The sequence below is a fragment of the Oncorhynchus tshawytscha genome, linkage group LG21, assembly GCF_018296145.1.
Source record: "Oncorhynchus tshawytscha isolate Ot180627B linkage group LG21, Otsh_v2.0, whole genome shotgun sequence".
Lineage (NCBI taxonomy): Eukaryota > Metazoa > Chordata > Actinopteri > Salmoniformes > Salmonidae > Oncorhynchus > Oncorhynchus tshawytscha.
In genome coordinates, this window is record NC_056449.1 from 5841480 (window position 1) to 5865994 (window position 24515).

Here is a 24515-nt window from a genome sequence, read left to right on the forward strand (position 1 = left end):
ACTCACACTTACACCAGGTACACAAAGTAAAAGTGACACTTAGAATGTTTTTATCTCTCAGACACTTGTTTGTTTTGAACCTATGTGTTTGGAACCCGATGAGTCTGTTACACACACTCCTGACTCTGCTGCTTCAACAGGGGTGGGAGTGGAGGAGGTAGTGGGTTGGTTATCTGACTCCTCTTTAATGTCTGTGGGGGCTCCATCCCCCTCTCCCCCTGCAGCCTCTCCATCCTCCCCCTGTTGCGTCTCCTGGTCCTGGCTAGGGGGTTTCAAGAGGAACTGGGGCAGCTCTAGGTGTTCCTTGGTCAGCAGGCCTCTCTGGTCATCCACCCGACAGGCCTGAGCTCTGGACAACAGCTCTATCATCGCTGAGAGAGAGACACGGGGGATGGGAAAAGGGGAGAAAGAAAGAATAGAAACATATAAACAGTTTGTCTCAAATTAGGGCTAAGGTGAGACTAAAAGGTTATTGTTACAGCTATTAGGAAGTCTCCAGGGTTTAGTCCTAGAGAGGCACAGTAAATAAGCCATGACTCGTACCATCCATCTCTTGGTTCTTCCTGACTCTGGGCTTGGGGTTGGCTGCCTGAGGGGACACACAGACCTCTGGGCCTACTGGAGATGTAGCTTGATCCTGGAAATGTTTCAGAAGAACAGACAAACACTTGCTAAACTCTGGACACATGAGTAGGGCCAGGACATTTTCCCTACCATGCGAACTGGCCATCACTATGCAGGACTCACCTGTGTGACTGGAGTTGAGCCACTGACCCTGGAACTGCTAACTGTAAAAACAACCATAGTCAGTTATAGGCAGGCTACTGTACATGTTATGGAGTTTGACATAAGGCAAAACCATGACATCAGTCATTTAAAAGGCGCTTTTCCCAGAAGAAGCTAGAATAACCCCCCCCTTCCCAGTCCCTTTCTCCTCATTATCTCCTAGTCCCTCTTTCTCATGAGTAATGAGTAGGCCTCAGCGAGTGACCACATATCCAAAGTGAAGGCAGTTCTGGTCCCAGAGCAGTAGAGCGAGGAGGTGAGTGAACTCACAGTGACACAGCACTCAACAAGCCAAATGTACTCAGACATCTAAGGGAGAGAGAGTGAAGAGAGGAGAGAAAGAAAGAAATAGTGTACGGGCAGGCAGAATAGAACGAGCCAGAGAAGGAATTGATGCCATTAGAAAAACAGAGAAGGAAATAAAACACTGTACATAGCTGACATTTTATAACCAAGTTTAAATGGACTGGAAAACCAGTGAGGTTACACAACCCCAGCACTACAATGCCCTGAATCCTGTCCATTATTATTTTCACCATGGGACAAAGAACTAGTTAACAGGTGTGTGCTAATCAGTATGTATTCACCTTTGACCTTGTGGAGCTGCAGGGTCTTATTGGCTAGTTTGAACACATTGGTGCTCATGCTCAGTGGCACATCACTCCCACTCTGAAAAACAGGACATATGATCACACACATACACTTTCTCTCACACACACACTTTCTCAGTAATAAACTGGTCTTGAACATCTCTAAAACTAAGAGCATTGTATTTGGTACAAATCATTCCTTAAGTGCTAGACCTCAGCTGAATCTGGTAATGAATGTTGTGGCTGTTGAACAAGTCTAGGAAACTACATTACTTGGAGTTACCTTAGATTGTAAACTGTCATGGTCAAAACATATGGATTCAATGGTTGTAAAGATGGGGAGAGGTCTAGCCGTAATAAAGAGATGCTGTTTTTTTGACACCACACTCAAAAAAGGAAGTTCTGCAGGCTCTAGTTTTGTCTAATCTTGATTATTGTTCAGTCTTGTGGTCCAGTGCTGCAAGGAAAGACGAGCTGCAGCTGGCCCAGAACAGAGCAGCACGTTTTGCTCTTAATTGTAATCAGAGGGCTGATATAAATACTATGCATACCAACTCTTGGCTAAGAGTTGAGGAGAGACTGACTGCATCACTTCTTATTTTTATAAGAAACATGAATGTGTTGAAAATCCCAAATTGTTTGCATTGTCAACTTACACACAGCTCTGACACACACACTTATCTCACCAGACATGCCACCAGGGGTCTTTTCACAGTCCCCAAATCCAGAACAAATTCAAGAAAGCGTACAGTATTATATAGAGCCCTTATTGCATGGAACTTCCTTCCATCTCATATTGCGCAAATAAACAGCCAACTTGGTTTAAAAAAAAACAGATAAAGCAACACCTCGCAACACAACGCCTCTCCCCTATTTGACCTAGATAGTTTGTGTGCCTTTTGTAGGCTACGTGTGCCTTTAAAAATTTTTTTATGTAGTTCTGTCCTTGAGCTGTTCTTGTCTATTGATGTTCTGTATTATGTCATTCTGTATTATGGTTCATGTTTTGTGTGGACCCCAGGAGGAGTAGCTGCTGCTTTTGCAACAGTTAATGGGGATCCTAATAAAATACAAAATACCAATACATATTCACTCAGAATTTCTAGAACACACACACATTCACTCAAGACATTCTATAACACACACACACACGCACACACACACACACACACACACACAGTCCTCACCATGGTGACCATGGCTTCGTGTGTTCTGAGTTGGTGTTTCTGTAGTACCATAGAAAGGGCATCCAGCAGAGTCTTACTGGACTTCACTATGATGCTGAATGTCTTACCAGTGAAAACCACCTCCAACCTAAAACACACACACAGCAATATACAATACATATTCAGAAACAGTACACAAATCAAATCAAATGTTATTGGCCGCATACATACATTTTGCAGATGTAGCAAAATGCCTGTGTTCCTAGCTCCAGCAGGCAGTAATATCTAACAATTCACAACAATGCACACAGATCTAAAAGAAAAATAATGGAATTAACAAATACATAAATATTAGGATGAGCAATGTCGGAATCCAGAGTATAAAAGGATTTACGGTACCATTCAAAAGTTTGGACACACCTACTCATTCTAGGGTTTTTCTTTATTTTTACTATTTTCTACATTGTAGAATAATCAAAACTATGAAATACCACATATGGAATCATGTAGTAACCAAAAAAGTGTTAAACAAATCAAAACACATTTTAGATTTGAGATTCTTCAAAGTAGCCAACCTTTGCCTTGATGACAGCTTTGCACACTTGGCATTTTCTCAACCAGCTTCACCTGGAATGCTTTTCCAACAGTCTTGAAGGAGTTCCCACATATGCTGAGCACTTGTTGGCTGCTTTCCGTCACTCTGCGGTCCAACGCATCCCAATCCATCTCAATTGGGTTGAGGTCGGTTGATTGTGGAGGCATTGACTGACCTTCATGTCTTAAAATAATTATGGACTGTTGTTGCTTATTTGAGCTGTTCTTGCCAATATATGGACTTTGTCTTTTGCCAAATAGACCTATCTTCTATATCCTGTTAGGGCTAGGCAGAATACTGCCCCCTTTGGAGGAATTGCGTGCCCATAGTAAACAGAAAAAAAATCTGTCCAAAATTGCTAATATATGCATATAATAATTATTATTGAATAGAAAACACTCTAAAGCTTCTAAAACCGTTCAAATTATGTCTGTATGTAAAGCAGAACTCACTGGGCAGCCATTCTCCCAAACTCTCTCTGTCATCAGGAAATTTGGGCCAACTTTGACGTCATCGCCTCCACCCTTCCCAACCAGCTACAGATCTGGGAACAGTTTCTATCTCTTCAGCGAGATGTCTTCTTTCAATAGGGCGTTTCATTGTGAGAATTGCGCGTGCTTTGACCGGTTGGCGGGCAAAAGCATTGGTGTCACGTGAAGTCACGGACCAGGATGTCTTGCTCCCAGGCAGACTAAATAACTTTTTTGCCCGCTTTGAGGACAATACAGTGCCACTGACACGGCCTGCAACGAAAACATGCGGACTCTCCTTCACTGCAGCCGAGGTGAGTAAGACATTTAAACGTGTTAACCCTCGCAAGGCTGCAGGCCCAGACGGCATCCCCAGCCGCGCCCTTAGAGCATGCGCAGACCAGCTGGCCGGTGTGTTTACGGACATATTCAATCAATCCCTATACCAGTCTGCTGTTCCCACATGCTTCAAGAGGGCCACCATTGTTCCTGTTCCCAAGAAAGCTAAGGTAACTGAGCGAAACGACTACCGCCCCGTAGCACTCACTTCCGTCATCATGAAGTGCTTTGAGAGACTAGTCAAGGACCATATCACCTCCACCCTACCTGACACCCTAGACCCACTCCAATTTGCTTACCGCCCAAATAGGTCCACAGACGATGCAATCTCAACCACACTGCACACTGCCCTAACCCATCTGGACAAGAGGAATACCTATGTGAGAATGCTGTTCATCGACTACAGCTCGGCATTCAACACCATAGTACCCTCCAAGCTCGTCATCAAGCTCGAGACCCTGGGTCTCGACCCCGCCCTGTGCAACTGGGTACTGGACTTCCTGACGGGCCGCCCCCAGGTGTTGAGGGTAGGCAACAACATCTCCACCCCGCTGATACTCAACACTGGGGCCCCACAAGGGTGCGTTCAGAGCCCTCTCCTGTACTCCCTGTTCACCCACGACTGCGTGGCCACGCACGCCTCCAACTCAATCATCTAGTTTGCTAACGACACAACAGTGGTAGGCTTGATTACCAACAACGACGAGACGGCCTTCAAGGAGGAGGTGAGGGCCCTCGGAGTGTGGTGTCAGGAAAATAACCTCACACTCAACGTCAACAAAACTAAGGAGATGATTGTGGACTTCAGGAAACAGCAGAGGGAACACCCCCCTATCCACATCGATGGAACAGTAGTGGAGAGGGTAGCAAGTTTTAAGTTCCTCGGCATCCACATCACAGACAAACTGAATTGGTCCACTCACACAGACAGCATCGTGAAGAAGGCGCAGCAGCGCCTCTTCAACCTCAGGAGGCTGAAGAAATTCGGCTTGTCACCAAAAGCACTCACAAACTTCTACAGATGCACAATCGAGAGCATCCTGGCGGGCTGCATCACCGCCTGGTACGGCAACTGCTCCGCCCTCAACCGTAAGGCTCTCCAGAGGGTAGTGAGGTCTGCACAACGCATCACCGGGGGCAAACTACCTGCCCTCCAGGACACCTACACCACCCGATGTTACAGGAAGGCCATAAAGATCATCAAGGACATCAACCACCCGAGCCACTGCCTGTTCACCCCGCACTGCCTATTCACCCCTGCTCCGCCCCGGTTGAGGGCGGAGCAGTTGCCGTACCAGGCGGTGATACAGCCCGCCAGGATGCTCTCGATTGTGCATCTGTAGAAGTTTGTGAGTGCTTTTGGTGACAAGCCGCATTTCTTCAGCCTCCTGAGTTAGATTACTTGTTGGTTATTACTGCATTGTCGGAACTAGAAGCACAAGCATTTCGCTACACTCGCATTAACATCTGCTAACCATGTGTATGTGACAAATAAAATTTGATTTGATTTGATTTGATTTTATTTGAAAACACATGCACTTTCATGCGCGTTTTGCGCCTGGAGGTCCCTTTGTTCCAGGAATCACTACACGATACCGGTTTGTCTGTTCGAGTTGAGAATTGTTTTGCACGTTTAGAACATCCTAAAGCTTGATTCTGCACTTAGTTTGACCAGTTTAGTCGACATATAATATGTAATTTTGAAGTTTTGATGCGCAACCCCTTGAATTTTGGCTGCATTTCAGCCGGAATTTGTCGCGTTTGAGAACACAAAGACACAGACTTGAAAACCAAACGCAGTTTTTGGTAAGTATGACTCCTTACACAATTTATGATCGAAGACCATCAAAGGTAAGGGAATATTTATGTGGTAATTTTGTGTTTCTGTTGACTCCAACATAGCGGAGAAATATTGCTAATGTCTGAGCGCCGTCTCAGATTATTGAATAGTGAACGATTTCTGTAACGTTAAAAATAATTGTGACAAAGCGATTGCATTAAGAAGGAGTGTATCTTTCTAACTATATGTAGAACATGTATATTTTGTCAAAGTTTATGATGTGTATTGCTGTTATCTGGCGTTATCTGGCAGAGTTATCATAATTTCTCCGGACATTCTAGTAGCATTTTTTTGAACATGGCCGTCAATGTAAACAGTGATTTATGGATAGAAATGGCATATTATTGAAAAAAACATAAATGTACTGTATAACATGTCCTATTACTGTCATCTGATGAAGATTTTCAAAAGGTTAGTGAATTATTTTTCTTTTAATCCTGCTTTTGTGATTGCATCTTTTGTTCGACAAATATGGCTATTTAAATTAGCCGTATCTTTGGTGGTGGTTTGACATAAATATGTGCTATGTTTTCGCCGTAAAACATTTTAGAAATCTGACTTGCTGGGTAGATGAACAAGGTGTTTATCTTTCATTTGAGCTATTGGACTTGTTAATGTGTGGAGGTTAAATATTTCTAAGAATATTTTTGCATTCTGTGCGCCACTGTTTCAGTTGAGCAGGGGGGCTGGTACCCCTTGGGGAACGTGGTAGCGTGAACAAGATATACTCTTGAACCTCTGGGGGCAGTATTTCATTTTTGGATGAAAAACGTTCCCATTTTAAACAAGATATTTTGTCACGAAAAGATGCTCGACTATGCATATAATTGACAGCTTTGGAAAGAAAACACTCTGACGTTTCCAAAACTGCAAAGATATTGTCTGTGAGTGCCACAGAACTAATTCGCTACAGGCGAAACCAAGATGAAATTTCATACAGGAAGTGAGCCAGATTTTTGAGGCGCTGTGTTCCAATGTCTCCTTATATGGCTGTGAAGGCGCAAGGAGAGAGCCTACACTTTCTGTCGTTTCCCCAAGGTGTTTGCAGCATTGTGACGTATTTGTAGGCATATCATTGGAAAATTGACCATAAGAGACTACATTTACCAGGTGTCCGCTCGGTGTCCTCCGTCGAAACTATTGCGTAATCTCCAGGTGCGTTCATTTTTCCATTTTGAACAGAGGGGAAACCAAACTGCCACGAGTGACTTATCATCGAATAGATATGTGAAAAACACCTTGAGGATTGATTCTAAACAACATTTGCCATGTTTCTGTCGATATTATGGAGTTAATTTGGAAAAAAGTTTGCGTTGTAATGACTGAATTTTCGGGGGGTTTTCTCAGCCAAACGTGATGAACAAAACGGAGCGATTTCTCCTACACAAATAATCTTTTTGGAAAAACTGAACATTTGCTATCTAACTGAGAGTCTCCTCATTGAAAACATCCGAAGTTCTTCAAAGGTAATTGATTTTATTTGAATGCTTTTCTTGTTTTTGTGAAAATGTTGCCTGCTGAATGCTAGGCTTAATGCTATGCTAGCTATCAATACTCTTACACAAATGCTTGTGTAGCTATGGTTGAAAAGCATTTTTTGAAAATCTGAGATGACAGTGTTGTTAACAAACGGCTAAGCTTGTGAGCCAATATATTTATTTCATTTCATTTGCGATTTTCATGAATAGTTAACGTTGCGTTATGGTAATGAGCTTGAGGCTATAATTACGCTCCCGGATACGGGATTGCTCGTCGCAACAGGTTAAACAGGAAAAACATCAGCACAGAGACAAAGTGGCAGGGACTCGAGATGGATTACAAAGTGAAAACCAGCCATGTCGCGGACACCAATGTCTTGCTCCCGGACAAGATAAACACCTTCCTTGCCCACTTTGAGGATAACACGTTGTCACCGACGTGGGCCACTCCCGGGGATTGTGGGCTCTCGTTCTCCGTGGCCGGTGTGAGTAAGACATTTATGCATGTTTTAACCATCACAAGGCTCCTGGCCCAGACGGCATTCCTAGCCGCGTTCTCAGAGCATGTGCAGACGAACTGGCTGGAGTTGTTTACGGATATATTCAATCTCTCCCCTATCCCAGTCTTCTGTTCCCACTTGCTTCAAGATATCCACCATTGTTCCTGTGCCCAAGAAAGCAAAGGTAACTGAACTAAGTGGCTATCGCCTCGTAGCACTCACTTCTATCATCATGAAGTTCTTTGAGAGGCTAGTTAGGGATCATATCACCTCCACCTTACCCGGCACCTTAGATCCACTTCAGTTTGCATACCACCCCAATAGATCCACAGATGATGCAATCGTCATCGGACTGCACACTGCCCTATCCCATCTGGAGAAGAGGAATACCTATGTAAGAATGTTGTTCATTGACTACAGCTCAGCCTTTAACACCATAGTACCCTCCAAGCTCATCATTAAGCTCGGGGCCCTGGGTCTGAACCCTGCCCTATGCAACTGGGTCCTGGACTTCCCGACAGAGCACCCCCAATGCTGATTCTTAACACAGGGGCCCCACAAGGGTGTGTGCTCAGCCCCCTCCTGTACTCGATGTTCACCCATGAATGCGTGGCCGTGCACGCCTTAGCCCCTAAGACCCTCACAAACTTTATAGACCATCCTGTCAGGCTGTATCACCGCTTGGTATGGCAAATGCACCGCCTGGTATGGAAACTGCACCGCCTGCAACCGCAGGGCACTCCAGAGGGTGGTGCTGTCTGCCCAACGCATCACCGAGGGCTCACTGCCTGCCCTCCATGACACCTACAGCCGCACAATGTCACAGGAAGGTCTAAAAGATAATCAAGGACATCAACCACCCGAGCCAGGATCTGTTCACCCCGTTATCATTCAGAAGGCGAGGTCAGTACAGGTGCATCAAAGCTTGGACAAAGGCCATCAGACTGTTAAATAGCCATCACTAGCCAGCCTTCACCCAGTACCGTGCCCTGAACTTAGTCAATGTCACTAGCCGGCTACCACCCGGTTACTCAATCCTGCACCTTAGAGGCTGCTGCCTTTGTACATAGACATGGAATCACTGGTTACTTTAATAATGCAACACTGGTCACTTTAATAATGTACACATACTTTTTACTCACTTCCTATGTATAGACTGTATTCTAGTCAATGCCATCCTATTAAATTATTGCTGTACATATGTACTATTCTATCCTGTGTATTCTACAGATATACTAAATACTCTATCCACATACTGTCCATAATGTCTGTACATCCCATCATATACAGTACCAGTCAAAAATTTTGACACCTACTCATTCCCTCAATCAGCTCCATGAGGTAGTCACCTGGAATGCATTCCAATTAACAGGTGTGCCTTGTTAAAAGTTCATTTGTGACTGATCTCAGGAAACTAGGCGTATGTTGTGGGTCACTACTTCACAGGAGAGCCATTTGAACATAAACGTTTTTTAAATCAAAATGCATTTTTTGGCAGAAATCCCTTGTGGAACATGTGAAGTTTCATGTGCCTTAATAACAGACTTTCATGCCATCTGTAAATATGAATAAAATTGTTAAATTACAAGCCCAGTTTGTTTTGCCACAGGAAAAGTTAGCAACCTTCCCGCTAGCCATGATTGGCTGAGATAATGAGTGGGCAGGAAATGCCGAGATGAGTTTGAATTGGTCTGCCATGAAGCATGCTTCTGTCTATTTGAGCTGGTCAGTATGTGTAGGTAATCCTGTCTAACGCTGCACTTAAAAAACTGTATCCCGTAGTAGAACTGCATAAGTGTTGCTCTCCACTTTCTGGAGGACCGAGTTTTGAAATCAGTGGAATTAGAGTATGATAGCTAAGGTGATGGAGAAAACACATGTCTCTGGATTACATCTACAAAATAAGGGCAACCATGGCATCTGTGACAGGGAGAGGCGTCCATCCATGATGTACACGGGTAAGATAGTCTATCTAGCTACATTTTCAGATATTACACTTTAAAATTTTGGCAGAAAGTAATTTTAATTTCAAGTAAAGTCTACTGTTAGCTGGCTAGCTAGCTAGCTAGCTAACGTTAGTTTCCTGGCTCGCTAGCTAATGTTACATGTATGGTCTTATTATTCATATCTCAGAGTCATTTGCTTTGCTAGTTATAGGCTAATGTTTGTTACCTAACATTGAATCCGGTTGGTTAGCTCCCTGCAGATTCATGCATTGTAGTAACAGCATGAGTTGTGATCGTGGTTCATTGTTTAGCTAGCTAGCTACATGTCTTAACAAGACTCCACTATGCAATTAACCATTTCAATAGAATGTCACTGCGATGACTGTTGATAGACATAGCTGGTAAATTAGCTCTAGCTAAATACTCAGATTTCAGAGCACAGGTAAGATAGTCTAGCTAGCTACATGTTCAGATATTACACATTTCTAATTTTGACAGGAAGTTGTTTTCATTTCAAGTTAAAGTGTACTGTTAGATAGTTAGCTAACATTAGCTGGCTGGCTTGCTAGCTAACGTTACATGTATGATCTTATTATTTGTATCTCAGAGACATTTTCTTTGCTAGTTAATAGCCTAATGTTAGCTAGCTAACATTGAACCTGGTTGGTTAGCTACCTGCAGATTCATGAAGGGTAGTAACGTCATGAGTTGGGATTTTGGTTAATTGTATACCTAGCTAGCTAGCTACATGTCTTAACAAAAGACTCCATTATGCAAGTAACCATTTCAATAGAATGTCACTGTGACAACTGTGGATAGACATAGCTGGTAAATTCGCTCTGGCTATCCACTCTCGTCTGAGTGTGCCAGAGCGCAGAATAACTGATGAATTTATGAACGCTCAACACCCATTGAATATGGCCGGTGTCAGTAAAGATTGGCAAAAAAGCATAAATTGTTGCCAGAAGCGCAGTTGCAGTCAACAATGCTCTGGATAACATAAAAACAGTCTCACCAGCTCTGCTAGGGCGAGTAAAATGGTCAGTGAGCAGTTCTCTCATTTGTGTCTGAAAGAAGCTAGCAAGCTAGCCAATGTTAGCCAGTTAGCTTGGGTGCTTGATTGTTGTTAGGACAGAGCGCTAAGAACAACCATTAAAGAGATGGGTGGTGCTAAAGCACTTTTTGTGCTAGGTGGGGCACTAGTGACCCACCTCGCCAACATTCGGTGAAATTGCAGTGAGCGAAATTCAAAATACAAAAATCGTAACATTAAACATTCATGGAAATATAAGTGTCATACATCGTTTAAAAGCTTAACTTCTTGTTAATCCAGCCGCTTTGTCAGATTTCAAAAAGGCTTCATGGCGAAAGCATACTATGCAATGATCTGAGGACAGCGCCACGCATACAAAATCATTAAAAACATTTTCCAAGCCAGCAGAGGCGTCACAAAAGTAAGAAATAGCGATAAAATAAATCACTTACCTTTGAAGATCTTCCTCTGTCTGCAATCCCAAGGGTCCCAGCTACACAACAAATGGTAATTTTGTTCGATAAAGTCCTTCTTTTTATCCCAAAAAAGTTTAGTTGGCACGTTTGATTCAGTAATCCAACCGTTCCAGTCGTTCAACATACAGACGAAGCAATCCCAAAAGTTACCAATAAACTTTGTCCAAACAAGTCAAACAATGTTTCTAATCAATCCTCAGCTACACTAATATGTCAATAAACAATCAAATTTAAGACGGAGAATAATATGTTCAATACCGGAGATAAATAACGAAGTGGGCACCCTCATCCATACGTGCCACCAGACTACAGTCCAAATGAGAGCCACCTTGAAAAACTACAAATTCTAGCTCATTTTTCAAAAACAAGCCTGAAACCCTTTCTAAAGACTGTTGACATATAGTGGAAGCCATAGGAACTGCAATCTGGGAGGATTTCCTTTGAATTTCCCATAGACAAGCACTTTCAATGGGTGGTGACCTAAAAAAATATATATATTTGATGGATTCTCCTCGGGTTTTCGCTGGCCATATCAGTTCTGTTATGCTCACAGACAATGTTTTAGAAACTTCAGAGTGTTTTCTATCCAATAATACCAATTATATGTATATCCTAGCTTCTGGGCCTGAGTAACAGGAAGTTTACTTTGGGCACGTCAGTCATCTGAACTTCCGAAAACTGCCTCCTAGCCCTAAGAAGTTTTAACACATAAACCCACAAATACATTGATGATGAGTGAGACAGGAAGAGGCACTGACTTACGCAAACGTTACCCTCAGCACCAGGGAGACCTGCTGGTCTCTCAGTACGGAACAGTCCTGCTCCAGAGATAGTGGCTGCTGTAGGGAGAGCATATACACAAACAATAGATACCGTCACTATAGAAAATAACATTATTAACAAAAAACTCTCGCCCCAGAGCTCAGTCCCTGAACGGGGTGATAAAGTGAGACTTGAACAGGGTGCGGGCCTGGGCTCACCCTGTTCTTGCTGTGGAGATAGATGAGAATGTCTTTAAGGGGGAAACCTCTCTTCTCACAGAGGCCTGACAGCATTTCTCTTAGGGGGAGACCGGGCCGTGTAGGAGCCAGGGAGGCACTGCCGTCAGGCAGGTAGACACAGCAGTAACCCCCCTCCACACTACCACCACCTCCATCACCCTGCCCCTGGTCTGAGGGACGGGGACTGGAGCGACCATTCTGGATCAGACAGGGAGGGAGAGAAGGTAGAGAGAGTGGGAGTGGGGGAAAGCGAAAGAGGGAGAGAGGGAAGAAGAGAGAGATGAGAGGAGAGGAAGAAAGGGAGGGAATGAATACACTTAATCATTGAAGTCTATATTTTTCTACATACAACATATGGTATGTCACCCTATTCTCCTCCCACAGCCCAGATGACAGAGTCAAGCCCAGTATGATGCATTTATCAGCGTTATCAGAAAGCACAGGATTTATTTTTATTGCTACGAAGACGATACACATCTTTACATTTCTGTGTCACGAGGATTTTAGCTCCACGGAAAAAAATATTAGACTGTATTAGTGATTAAAATACTTGGATGGCTCACAACTTTCTCCTACTAAATCAAAACAAGACTGAGGCACTTATTGTTGAAGCCAAAACACAGAGAGAGAATCCGGCCTCTGAGATACCCAAAGTATCTGATGTTAAGCTGTAGACCACACTATCTACTCTACCTAGAGAGTTTTCATCTGTATTTTTCGTAGCTGTCTACATACCACCACAGGCCGATGCTGGCACTAAAACCACAGTCAATGAGCTGTATTCCGCCATAAGCAAACAGGAAAACGCTCATCCAGAGGCGGCGCTCCTAGTGGCCGATGACTTTAATGCAGGGAAACTTGATTCAGTTTTACCAAATTTCTATCAGCATGTTAAATGTGCAACCAAAGGGGAAAAAACTCTAAACCACCTTAACTCCATACACATAGATGTGTACAAAGATGTGTTCCTCACCCTCCATTTGGCAAATCTGACCATAATTCTATCCTCCTGATTCCTGCTTACAAGCTAAAATTAAAGGAAGCACCAGTGACTCGGTCAGTAAAAAAGTGGTCAAATGAAGCAGATATTAAGTTACAGGACTGTTTTGTTAGCACAGACGAATATGTTCCGGGACCAACTGTACCAAGTGTCTTCACTGACATTTTCAACCACCCCCTGTCTGAGTCTGTAATACCAACATGTTTTATGCAGACCACCATAGTTCCTGTGCCCAAGAAAACTAAGGTAACCTGCCTAAATGACTACCGACCCGTAGCACTCACGTCTGTAGCCATGAAGTGCTTTGAAAGGCTAGTCATGGCTCACATCAACACCATTATTCCAGAAACCCTAGACCCACTTCAACTTGCACACCGCCCTAACAGATCCACACATGATGCAATCTCTATTGAACTCCACACTACCCTATCTCACATGGACAAAAGGAATACCTGTGTGAGAATGCTATTCATTGAATACAGCTCAGCTAAGCTAAGGACCCTGGGACTAAACACCTCCCTCTGCAACTGGATCCTGGACTTCCTGACAGGCAGCCCCCAGGTGGTAAGGGTAACAGCACATCCGCCACACTCAGTCCCCTCCTGTACTCCCTGTTCACTCATGACTGCACGGCCAGGCACGACTCCAACACCATCATTAAGTTTGCCAATGACACAACTGTGGTAGGCCTGATCACCGACAACGACGAGACAGTCTGTAGGGAGGAGGTCAGAGACCTGGCCGTGTGGTGCCAGGACAACAACCGCTCCCTCAACGTGATCAAGACAAAGGAAATGATTGTGGACTACAGGAAAAGGAGGACCGAGCATGCACACCTTCTCATCGATGGGGCTGTATTGGAGCAGGTTGAGAGCTTCAAGTTCCTTGGTGTCCACATCACCAACATACTAACATGGTCCAAACACACCATGACAGTCGTGAAGAGGGGATGACAAAACCTATTCCCCCTCAGGAGACTGAAAAGATTTATCATTGGTCCTCAGATCCTCAAAAGGTTCTACAGCTGCACCATCGAGAAAATCCAGACTGGTTGCATCACTGCCTGATATGGCAACTGCTCAGCCTCCGACCGCAAGGCACAATAGAGGGTAGTGCGTACAGCCCAGTACATCACTGGGGCCAAGCTTCCTGCCATCCAGGACCTCTATACCAGGTAGTGTCAAAGGAGGGCCCTAAAATGTGTCAAAGACTCCAGCCACCCTAGTCATAGACTATTCTCTCTGCTACCGCATGGAAAGCGGTACCGGAGCACCAAGTCTAGGTCCAAGAGGCTTCTAAACAGCTTCTACCCCCAAGCCATAAGACTCTTGAACATCTAATCAAATGGCTACCCAGACTATTTGCATTGACCACCCCCCCACCCCCACCCCCTCTTTTACCCCGCTGCTACTCTCTGTTATTATCTATGCATAGTCACTTTAATAACTCTACCTACATATACATATTACCTCAATTACCTCGACTAACCGGTGCCCCTTCACATTGACTCTGTATCGGTACCTCCTGTGTAGCCCCTGTATATAGACTCGCTATTGTTATTTTACTGCTGCTCTTTCATTAATTTTTCCTGTTATTTCTTATTCTTATTCAGTTTTTTTTAACTGCATTGTTAGGGGCTTGTAGGTTGAGACTGTAACCTCATATAAATATCTTGGAATTTTAATGACGGCCTCTCTTTTAAATTGCATGTTCAACAACTTACAAAAAAATTGAAGCTGAAGTTTAGATTTTACTTTTAGGAATAGGACCTGTTTTTCTTTTGCAGCCAGGAGGCTAGTATCAGCTACATTTATGCCTTTACTAGACTATGTTGATATTTTATATACGAATGCTTCCGCTCAGTGTTTGAGACAAAACTGTGGACACATTTATAGTAAATATTAAAACACACCTTTTTAGCTTTTTAGTTGTTCAGTTTTTATTGTTATTCTTTTGTTTTTATCCAATTATGTTTGTTCTGCAGTAAATATTTCCTTTTCTATTTTCATTGTTGCACTTTACCTCTATCTGCCTGTAGAAGGAGCCCAACTCCACACTGCTGTTGGACATCTGAGACTCCGTACGAGACACATTCACCTTGGGGTACGACACCTCTACTGAGAAGGGAGGGGAGGAGAGAGAAAGGGAGGGAGAAAGGATGAGGCAGAAACAGACACCTGTGTGGAGTGGTAAAAATTTACCGGAGAATACCATGGGAAGAGAAGAGATATTATAGATGAGCGGAAGCCTACCTCCCCATGATCCCCTCTTCTCCCGTTGCTTGTTCTTCTTCTGCTGAACACAGGTTACAAGCTATTACTCATACCCATGCAATGGATTACATCAGAGAAACTGGATATAATGACGAGATGCTTTTGTCTCCACCCTAACAATGGGATTAATTTTCCACAGAGCGGAACGGAATAGAATAATTTCAACATTTTTCAACAATGATCAAAACATTGCTTCCATAGTTATTGTTAAAACACATCCATCCATCCCACCTTCTTGCTGTCGTTGAGGGAGGGGCTGGCAGTGGCCATGTTCTCCCATGATCCTGTGCTGGTGGGCTCAGGGGGGATGCTGGGTAGTGGCGTGCCCTCCACGCTGGCCAGGGTACATTTCTGGTAGAGAGGGGAGCGGACGAAACGCCTGTAGCTGTCCATCTTCATCAGCCTAAAGATCTGACACAGGGGAGGGACGGAGACAAACAGACATGGCGACACACCAGTTCAGGTCATGGCACTGCATACACCACACTTCTACACTTTTGTTGGTAATACGTTTGAGTTGCTCTACTTTCTTGCTTTAAAAGATACATTTCACCACTGCTCTTTCAATGTCCATTAATATGATATTAATATATAATATGTGCAAATACAAGCATTTCTGCGTCTCTCCGGAAGAAACAGGCCATCTACATTTCCTGGTTGTAATCAAACCACAATATCCGGAATTCGTAGTAATTTCAGGATGAAGTACAACCCCGGGCGAGGTGGATCCAGTTGAGAACTGCGTATAACTATTTATTTTTATTTTTGTGTCAACAACAACTGTAAATGGCTGGGTTTTAGGCTGGGTTTCTGTACAGCACTTTGAGATATCAGCTGATGTACGAAGGGCTATATAAATAAATTTGATTTGATTTGATTTGATTTAAATGTTTAGTCATGGTGCGGTGCTCAGTACCTGGATGTGCAAACTAGAAGAAAGCACAGGCTGCTGGGGTAACATTTCAACGGTTACCTAACAGAGATATTCCTCGGAGCCAACAGCGCCTGGCGGCAATAAAGAATGCTGCCTATGATGTGAATACTCCTGTGGAGAAATATCCAAATGTCTGTGGTTGTCGCCAGCACTTTCAGCCAGAGGATTTCAAAACAGACCTGAAGTCTCAACTTAGGGGGTTGCCAGGTTGTCGAAAGTTGAAAAGTTAAGTTATTCCAAGGATTATCCCCTTCATTTCAAAGAAAAAAGCATCCGACCAGAGAACGTCAGCACAGAAAATAAGCAGAGGTAACGTAGCTAACTTAGCTAACTAGCTAGCAAACTATATTTGTTTATCTAAGCCAACATCGAGTTTGTTAGCTTTCATAATACGCTGGCTATACATTCCAAAGCAAATCAATGTTATTAGCCAGGTGCTATCTTTTTGTCATTTAGCAGACGCTCTTATCCAGAGCAACTAGAGTTAAGTGTTCGGCTCAAGGGCACATTGACAGATTTTTCACCTAGTCAGTTCAGAGATTCATACCAGCAACCTGTCAGTTACTGGCACAACCTCTTAACCGCTAGGCTACCTGCCGCCTTAATGTGACTGGCCTATGTGTTCTATTTACATAGTCCGATACCATCAGCATCTGCAGCGCCATCAACATAAAGCTCAGCACCAGGAATTAGTGTAAGTCACCTTTTGATAAATATTTCCATGACAAAATGAGCAAATAAATATACTGGAGCTAGCCATAAACTTGGTCCGTGTCTTGTTGTCATAGTTGGTATGTTTATAAGTAGGCTACAAATTCCTCTGTAGTTTTTCTCTCTGTATTCTGCAGGCTTAGTTGATTGCTTATGCAAAGAATGAGGTCTAAACTGGAGAAAAGCAATTGGATATCACGAAATTTGGGAGAAAAAGGGTGTAAAATACAACAACAACAAAATTCAAACCCTTATAGTCAGTTCGTTGGCATGGGGGAGAGGGGCTGTTAGTTATCCTATTCACTATTATTGGCAGTGCTTGTCTACTCAACAGCACAACTGAAGGTGCGCACACACAACAGTTTAATTAGCGAAGTTTGCTAGGGATTGGGAAAAAGTGTGACACCACTCCGGACCCCAAAGACTGGAGTTGCCCATCCCTGCTTTAAATGTATCTCCATCAAACAGAGAACTGAATTACAAGTGTCAATTTCAATTTAATTTGAAATTCCAATAAAATTCTTGAATTTACTCATAAATTGGAGAATAACATTGATCTAAATTCAAATTTAAAAAATCTTCAAGTTATGGAATTGAAATTGAATTAGACTCTTTGGACTTTTGATTTGGAATTGTAAAAACATGTCATATTTGGAATTGAATTGAATAAGAATTCAATATTTTACATTTCACAGTTAATTAAATGAATGCACATAGTATAACAAATTGACTGTAGGTGTCACGTTTACCCCCACTACCCCTCTCTGGCGCTCGACGTCGCCAGTTGTCTCATGATTACGCACACCTTCCACCATCATTACGCGCACCAGTACCCAATTATACTCAACCGGACTCCATCACCTTCCTGATTACATCCCCCTAAATCTGTCTTTCCCGTTGGTTCCTTCCTTAGGCGTTATTGACTCGGTTTCTGTTTCATGTCTGTACGCTTTTCGTGTTTCTTGTTTTGTACTATGTTCCCATGCCTCAGCCAGCTCGCCATGGTTCCTGTGCCTTAGCCGGCTCGTCAGGCTCCCGCGCCTCAGCCGGCTCTAAAGGTTCCCACGCCTCAGCTGACTCTACAGGTTCCCGCGCCTCAGCAGAAGTGTCGGGCCGCTCCTGGTCCTCGGGACCGTCCCTCTGGTCGGCGTCGTCCTGCGGCTGGAGCCACGCGTCGGGGAGGGGACACAGTCACATTTATACCCGCTCCCTCTCACCATCACTCGACATCGCCACCTGCGTTCCTTCCTTAGGCGTTATTGACTCGGTTTCTGTTTCATGTCTGTACGCTTTTCGTGTTTCTTGTTTTGTACTATGTTCTTTTTATTATTACATTTGCACTCCCTGTACTTGCTTCGTGTAATTGCTTCGTGTAATTGTTAGGCATAATATTGAATTTGAAATGGAATTCTTGGAATTGACCTAACATTGAAATTCAGAGGTATTGAATTATCTTTGAATTCAATGTCTGGAATTTTAATTGAATTACATGGAATTTACAGGGAGAGGTATTATGAGGTACAGTAGCCTTGTGTAGCTGGTCTATGTGAGATGTGTGTGTATGCGGCCGCCAGGTGACAGTAGAAGCAGACCTGTGTCTGGGCCTTGTCGAACATTTCAACTTCAGGTTTCTGCAGGTCCTCCTCCTCCACGCGAGCTGTGTCATCGATGTTCACAGAGTAGGGAGCATGGTCAGACAGGTATGTCTGGAAGATGGAGCAAGCCTCCTCAGCAAACTACAGGACCAGAATCAAACACAGTCATCAGACCACCTGTAGCCTCAGCTCCATCAACCGACCTTAACTCCACACACTCAGTCCTCCCATGTAGTTAGATGTTGTCTCATAGCACGTACATAATAGTCAACATGGAAAATGTAATACCACAAATACAGTCAAACACATAGCTAGGATTCATGAAAGAGAAGACAGAGAAATCCCACAATACCTCTTTCATCCTACTGGGAGGAATCTTCCGGAACTTCTCACAGGCCTGATAAAACAGGATGTTCTCCGCACTCACCTCTGACCTCAGGAAGGCCTTGCATGACACAACAAAGAGCATAACTGATAAACAGATTACCTACAATACAGCTCCCATCAGACCTGATCAGGAGAGTGTGTGTGTGTGTTTGTGTGTGTGTGTGTGTGTGTGTGTGTGTGTGTGTGTGTGTGTGTGTGTGTGTGTGTGTGTGTGTGTGTGTGTGTGTGTGTGTGTGTGTGTGTGTGTGTTGTGTGTGTGTGTTTGTTTGTTTGTGTATGCATCTATGGCTCACTGTGAAGTAACGTATTCCCATGGGATCTTCCAACAGCTTCTCAAAGCACACGGCCCAGCTGATGACACCGCTGGCCTGGGCATCTCCCCCCTGGACCCCTGGTAGACTTGTACGACTGCCCCCACAGCCACGACCAGACATGTTCAGCTCTGAAAAATCACACACACGTTAACTATTAACACCCCATGTACACACCCTAAAGCCTCAGTGTATCAGACTAGCGTTACTGCTCACACAGACATGTTCAGCTCTGAGAAATAGCCTTCAGACAGACACACATGTGCGAGAGAGCGAGCGAGCGAACACACACACACACACACATCATCAATTACTTACCTCCGTCTGACACTGCCTGGCTCTGCAGAGACAAGTAAGGGGAATGTGTGTCAGTCTCAATTAAGTACAATATAACATGATGCATACCATACAGATCACAGTTACACAGACATTCCAATACATTCAAATCTAAAGTTAGAAACAAACATAAGTGGACACCAACTTTATGGAACAGGAATTACAGACCAACTTTACAGATCAGAATACCACACAAAACATGAAAAATCATAAAATCACTCAACCAGATCTCTCAGGCAGTGAGTGAATGAAGGATGGTCTCAAAAACACAACAACACAGCATCAGGAAGTGGAGAGGAAAGAGAACAGCTGCTTGGCTTTGTTGTTCTGACAGTTCCCCTCTATGGTATAAAGCACTCAAAGCAGGCAAGGCCCAAGCTCACACAGGAAGAGGGTGTCACTCTACTGCTCTCGTTCTCTCTCTCATTCAGCTTTCAGGACAGAAAATGTTGTTTCTTCAGCTCTAGTTAAGCTTAGCCTTCCCCTCTGTGGTGAGAGTAATAATATGCAAACACAAAGACAGGCAGACACGCACACATATTCTTGTTCTTAGAGCACACATGAGACAGACCCAAGGAGAGCCTATGGCCTCACGCATACAGTGCATGCTAACAGTGCATGGCAACATATGCGTGTATTCATTTGAACATTGGGGACTCCACTCACACAACAGGAGACACCTTGGGAATCCAGTCACCATGACAACCATGGGGAGAAGGGGCAGAACTTGTACTCCATCCGTGGTTCATTCCTCGTATCCACACTGACTCACTTTAAAAAGCTTTCTCAACATCCTCCTCTGAGGGTATGAGGCACATCACCCAACACACACTGTAATATGACTCAATGCACCACATACAAGACATGACATCAACACATGATACTACTGACTAGTGACAGGATGTAGCAACTTACCAAGGGATGGTGGAGGGGATCTGTAGGCCCATACTGAGAACATCTGGAGACTTCTATCTCCCTCACCAACTTTAAACATCTGCTATCTGAGCAGCTAACCGATCGCTGCAGCTGTACATAGTCCATCGGTAAATAGCCCACCCAATTTACCTACCTCATCCCCATACTGTTTTTATTTATTTACTTTTCTGCTCTTTTGCAGTACCAGTATCTCTACCTGCACATGACCATCTGATAATTTATCACTCCAGTGTTAATCTGCAAAATTGTAATTATCCGCCTACCTCCTCATGCCTTTTGCACACAATGTATATAGACTCTTTTTTTCTTTTTTTTCTGCTGTGTTATTGACTTGTTTATTGTTTACTCCATGTGTAACTCTGTGTTGTTGTCTATTCACACTGCTATGCTTTATCTTGGCCAGGTCGCAGTTGTAAATAAGAACTTGTTCTCAACTAGCCTACCTGGTTAAATAAAGGTAAAATTTAAAAAAAACTCACCGGCCACATTGTGTACACGAGCGTTGCACGATAAATTTGCACATACATTTTATTCACATGTCTCGTAATGTTGCACCTCACTGAATTCAACCCAAATCTACAGAGAAACCGATAACTTACCATTTGACCAACACCAGGAACACCCAGAGTCTTCATATTCTTTGGCATGGCCGAAGCACCGGTGGGAATGCGAAACGATGCTCACACACTGGGAGGGTCACAGCAAAGTGATCCGCCCTGCACTGACACACACACTTGGGTCCTCCTCATTTAGGACTTCCTGACTGAAAGGGAAGTGTTGCTGTGGCAACAGGCCACAAAAGGGGAAGTGTGGTTACAGTGATCACACTGCTCTTGTGTTGCCTCTTGAGAAACTCTCTGATGTGGATGGTTGGGTTGTGTGTTTCTGCCCTACTGTACTTCTTGCACAGACTAGGCAGTGCAGGCTGTAAGGCTTATGAGGATGAAAACACGCACCTGTACTGAAGGTATGCAGGTGAAAACTTGTCTGAGCAAATAAGGCTACTGTACTTGAGATATAGTAGCACCAACCACAAGAGCTGTGGCTCGGCTTCCCACCCCATCAGAGATAGGGCTGGTGAAAACACTGTAGGCCTATGTATGATTTGAGGTGTTTCATAGGCTACTCAAGTTAGACAAACATTTCAGAAATTAATGAATTAATTTCTGAAAATGTAAATTCGTTTTGTTTAAACATTTATTTTAGTTGATGGGCGGGTATGGTTGTAGGTGCTCAGTTTCCCAAACTTATTCTGAGCGGCCCCCTTCGCCAGGCAGGAGAAGCATTGGCAGAGCCCGCTGAACGCCCCCATTCTCTGGGGAAAAAAGCTTTTGGGATGGAATAAAACGTTGTTTTTATACAGTGCTATAGAGGAGAAAGAAGAGAAGAGTTTGATAACAAAACGGCAGTTTAAAGTGAACGCTAAAGCTACTCCTTGAAGAGTCAGCGAATTTTGAAGATACAAAAAGCATTTGAAGACATGCGATTTAGGAATGCAAGCATAACCATAAATTGTATAATTCAAACTTAGGTCTATATCTACCACTACATTTTGGCCATTTTAAAACTGTTTGTATCCCCAAATTCTTTCACTATTGGGAAAAGTGCCAATTCAAATGAAATCAAATTGTATTTGTCACATGCACCAAATACAACGCTTACTTACATGCCCTGAACCAAAAATGCAGTTCAAGAGTTAAGAAAATATTTACTAAATAAACTAAGGTAAAAAAAAAGACGGGATAATAAGTAACACAATAAAGTAACAATAATTACCGTAATTGCTGGACTATTAAGCGCACCTGAATATAAACCGCACCCACTGAATTATTAAAAAATATGTATTTTGGAGGTGCCTACCGGTACATTGAAACAAATGAACTTTACACAGCCTTTAAACGAAACACGGCTTGTAACAAAAATTAAACAGTAGCCTACCGAGAAAGTCAATGGTCACCATCTTCCTCCTCCTGTGCACTGAAACCACTGAAGTCATCTCCTTTGGTGTCGGAGTTGAATAGCCTCAGAATTGCTTCATCCGATGTTGGATCGCTGCCCTCTTCAACACGCAGCAATCCAGCCTTTCCAAACCCGTTGATGATAGTGGATTTTTTGACAATGCTCCACGCTGTCAGCAGCTCCAACTGCCAGATCGATCGCCTTCAACTTGAAAGCTGCATCATATGCATTTCTCCGTTTCTTTGCCATGATGAGGGTGACAAAATGACTACCGTAATCAGAATGATGGGAAGTTTGATCGCGCTCGATTTACATCACATTATGTGACGGTGCTCAGTTTTTTGGCGGCATGAATCTTGTGAAAGCGGGAAAAATTCATAAATTAGCCGCGTCATTGTATAAACCGCGAGGTTCAACGTGTGGGAAAAAAGTAGCGGCTTATAGTCCAGAAATTACGGTAAGCTATATAGAGGGGGTACCAGTACCGAGTCAATGTGCGGGGGTACAGGTTAGTCGGGGTAATTTGTACATGTAGGTAGGGGTCAGGATGCTCTCGATGGTGCAGCTATAGAACTTTTTGAGGATCTGGGGACCCATGCAAAATCTTTTCTCGTGCCCCCTTCACTGCTGCCTTGATGTGTTTGGACCATGATAGTTCATTGGTGATGTGGACACCAAGGAACTTGAAACTCTCGACCCGCTCCATTACATCCCTGTCAATGTTAACGGGGGCTTTTTCAGCCCTCCTTTTCCTGTAGTTCACTATCAGCTCCTTTGTCTTGCTCACATTCAGGGACAGGTTGTTGCCCTGGCACCACACTGCCAGGTTTCTAACCTCCTCCCTATAGGCTGTCTCATCGTTGTCGGGGATCAGGCCTACCATTGTTGTGTCATTGGCAAACTTAATGATGATGTTGGAGTCGTCATTCGCCACGCAGTCATGGGTGAACAGAGAGTAAAGGAGGGGACTAAGCACACACCCCTGAGGGGCCCCCGTGTTGAGGAGTGTGTCAGATGTGTGTCAGATGTGTTATTGCCTACCCTTACCAGCTGGGGGTGGCCCGTCAGGAAGTCCAGGATCCAGTTGCAGAGGGAGGTGTTTAGTTCCAGGGTCCTTAGCTTAGTGATGTGCTTTGTGGGCACTACTATGGTGAACACTGAACTGTTGTCAATAAACAGAATTGTCACATAGGTGTTCCTTTTGTGTAGGTGGGAAAGGGCAGTGTGGAGTGCGATTCGGATTGTGTCATCTGTGAATCTGTTGGGGCAGCATGCAAATTGGAGTGGGTCTAGGGTTTCTGGGATGATGGTGTTGATGTGAGACATGACCAGCCTTTCAAAGCACTTCATGGCTACAGACGTGAGTGCTACGGACCGGTAGTGATTTAGTCATGTTACCTTCACTTTCTTGGACACAGGGACTATGGTGGTCTGCTTGAAATACTTGTAGGTATTACAGACTCAGACAGGGAGAGGTTGACAATGTTAGTGAAGACATTTGCCAGTTGGTCAGTGCTTTGAGTACACGTCTTGGTAATCCATCTGGCCCCGGGGCTGTGTGAATGTTGACCTGTTTAAAGGTCTTGCTCACATCGGCTACAGAGAACATTGTCACACAGTCATCCAGAACATCGGCTGCAGAGAGGGTGATCACGCAGTCTTCCGGTACAGCCGGTGCTCTCATGCATGCTTCAGTGTTGCTTGCCTCGAAGCGAGCATGAAAGGCATTTAGCTCGTCTGGTAGGCTTGCGTCACTGGACAGTTCGCGGCTGGGTTTCCCTTTGTAGTCCATGATAGTTTGCCAGGCTTGCCACATTCGACGAGCATCAGAGCCGGTGTAGTATGATTCAATC

The 24515-nt window shown here is 43.9% G+C and overlaps 1 pseudogene; it reads right to left on the reverse strand.

The window, feature by feature from the left end:
• Positions 1 to 94: 94 nt before the first annotated feature.
• On the reverse strand, positions 95 to 21393 carry LOC112220760 (annotated as a pseudogene).
• Positions 21394 to 24515: the final 3122 nt, after the last annotated feature.